This window comes from Chiloscyllium punctatum, chromosome 36, assembly GCF_047496795.1.
Source record: "Chiloscyllium punctatum isolate Juve2018m chromosome 36, sChiPun1.3, whole genome shotgun sequence".
Taxonomy (NCBI): domain Eukaryota; kingdom Metazoa; phylum Chordata; class Chondrichthyes; order Orectolobiformes; family Hemiscylliidae; genus Chiloscyllium; species Chiloscyllium punctatum.
Genome location: NC_092774.1, coordinates 55,105,052 through 55,108,017, shown reverse-complemented (window position 1 = coordinate 55,108,017; position 2,966 = coordinate 55,105,052). Strand labels below are relative to the sequence as shown.

General features: G+C 45.3%; 1 non-coding gene across 1 annotated transcript; it reads right to left on the bottom strand.

The window, feature by feature from the left end:
• Positions 1-801: 801 nt before the first annotated feature.
• Positions 802-875, bottom strand: trnan-guu (transfer RNA asparagine (anticodon GUU)). The gene has a single exon. It is a non-coding gene; the product is annotated as a tRNA-Asn (tRNA).
• Positions 876-2,966: the final 2,091 nt, after the last annotated feature.

Genomic DNA, 2,966 nt, shown 5'->3' with positions numbered 1-2,966 from the left:
TCACGACTTCACGCCCCTCACTGTTCTAGTCTCATTTTCAAACTCTTGGCTCATCGCCTCAATAGCAGCTCTGTGGGTATCTGCTTGTTCCACCCTGACAGGGAGTGGGCTACAGATTCCCGACCAGTCCCAATGTGATTGAAATATTTCAACCCCTCACTGATTTGCATTTTTAAAAAACCGTGGAGCAATCTCCCTTTTCTTTTGATGTCGTTTCTCAACTGTAGTCGGCAGGGTTCACGCCTGCGTGGGGAAACCGAAATGGATTTCATGTCCATCGCATTCACCACTCGGCCCACCAATATAGAACCACACTGACAGCTTCATTTCCCAGGTCTGTCTGCCTGTGGAGCTGCGAAAGAGTAAATCATTGCTGAGTTTGTTTGAATCCAATCACTTCACAGTGATTCGAAAGGGTTAAATATCTGCAAATGGCGAGTCTGTGTGTTTCATCCCGAAAGATGAAATGGACGTTTAGTATAAAACAAAAACAGAAATTGCAGGAGCAACTCAGCAGGTCAGGCAGCATCTTTGGAAAGAGAATCAGAGACACCAATTCAGAACTCGTTTTTTTCATCATGCAGGTACAGCCAAACCTGCTGAGTTTTTCCAGCATTTTAGCTTTCTGTCTCGGATTCTCAGCATCCGCAGTCCTTTACGTTAGAAATTCAATCAATTCAGGATCCCCTTTGTACTGCCTCAGTGGAAAAGATTTCCGTTTGGGAAACATTTTCCTGAAACCATTAAAAACGTGCACATTCGCAGCCAAGAAAGCGGTAGGAGCGAGAACAAGAAACACTCCGCCCCTGGGTGGTCTCGAACCACCAACCTTTCGGTTAACAGCCGAACGCGCTGACCAATTGCGCCACAGAGACACTTCCACCCCCCCCCCGCCCCCGCCCCCGCCCCCGCCCCCGAGGCGAGAATGGGTTTGGATTCCTGATGTGCAGACAATTCTTTCAATGTCTCAGGTCAGTTCATGTCCCGAGAATATCAGAGTCAATCAGCCTCTTAAACAAGGGAACCGTGTCTGGACTGTCGCTGCTCAGTCGGACAGTTCATCCTTCATTCTCCTCTAATTCCACTTCCCAAAGAGTTTCTAAAGATTCACAACGCTGGAGACTGGGATTTGTGTTTTACGTCCTGAACATTTTTCCACCTGCTAACTGACAATATTTTGCCAAAACTTCTTCCCCATTGTAACATTTGCATCATGTTCAGGGATGAGCAATTTCCATTTTGTGGAGACATTCCCAAGTTTGGGAATGTTCTCTTTGGAGCAAAGAAGGTTAACTGGAGATTTCCAGGAGCTGTTGGCAATGATGGGAGAAGACGTGGTGGGAATCGGCAGGTTAATGATCAGAAGAACCTATTGCCACTGACTCGGGTCAGTTACCAGAGGACAGGGATTGAAGTTCTTTAATGGAAAGCAGCATTTGTGTAGAACAAACATAGAGAATACTGCAGAAAGCCAACGGGTCGAGCAGCATCTGTGGAAAGGGAAACAGAGCCGACGTTTTGAGTGTGCTACGGTTTTTGTTCAGAACTCAGTCTTTTGCCTGTTCCCGAAGTTGGTCCAGGTCTGTGTCTCAATTGACAAACACATGGCAAGTGCAGTGCCGCAATGTGAAATTATAGCCTTTGCTGTTTAAAAAAAAAGCAGTGCATTGTTTAAATGGTCATATATTGGAATGTGGAGAAAGTGAGGACTAGAGGTGAAAGTCGAAAAATGCGGCACTGGAAAAGCACAACAGGTCAGGCAGCATCTGAGGAGCAGGAGAGTGAACGTTTCAGGCACAAGCCCTTCATCAGGAATGATGTATGGATGTACTAAGGGGTCTCAGAGTCCCTCCACACCAGTCAATGCCAGCTGTCGGGCAGATGCAGCAGGCAATCAGCAAGGCAAGTGATGTATTACGAAGAGGAATTGAGTTCAGAAGTGGAGTCATTGAACATATTCAAGGCTAAGTTCATCTGAGTTTTGAACAACAAAGAAGTGGATGCTTATGGGGGGAGGTAAGAAAATGGTTTTAAGACCAGGACAGGTCAGTCACAGAGTCAGACAGCACTCAAAAGACCCTTCATCCAACAAGTCCATGCTGAGTATGTTCTCAAACTAAACTCGTCGCACCTAACAGAGTTTGGCCCATAAACCTTCGAACCTTTCGTATTCATGTACTTATCTAAATGTCTTTTAAACGTCGTAACTGTACGTGTATAAAATCATGAGGGGCATGAATAGGATAAATAGACAAAGTCTTTTCCCTGGGGTGGAGGAGTCCAGAACGAGAGGGCATGGGTTTCGCATTAGAGGGGAAAGATACAAAATAGATCTAAGGGGCAACTTTTTCACGCAGAGGATGGTACGTTTATTGAATGATCTGCCAGAGGAAGTGGTGAAGGCTAGTCCGATTGCAACATTTAAAAGGCATTTGGGTAGGTGAATGAATAGGAAGGGTTTGGAGGGATATGGGGCCGTGTGCTGTCAGGTGGGACAAGATTGGGTTGGGATAGTTGGTCGGCATGGACAAGTTGGACCAAATAGTCTGCTTCTGTGCTGTACATCTCTATCTCAATGTTAAACATACTCAGTGACCTGGCCTCCACAGTTTTCTGTGACAATGAATTCCATAGATTCACCACTCTCTGGCGAAAGAGATTTCTCCTAATCTCCATTCCCCCTTTATGCTGAGGCTATACCCATGGGTATTAGTCTCTCCTCCCAATGAAAACATCTTCCCAATGTCCACTCTGTCCAGGGCGTTCAATGTTCTGTACGTTTCAGTTAGATCTCTCTTGAATGTGGGCCTGTTAATCAGCATGAACCAAACCCTTCAGGATGAAGACATCCGTTATTAGATTCAACAAAGTGAGAATGGAGGGTGAGAGTGTGGGATGGAGATTTTCAGCTTTTAGGGAATAAGGTAGGAAAGAAAGTTTAATATAAATTATAATTGATCAGATGA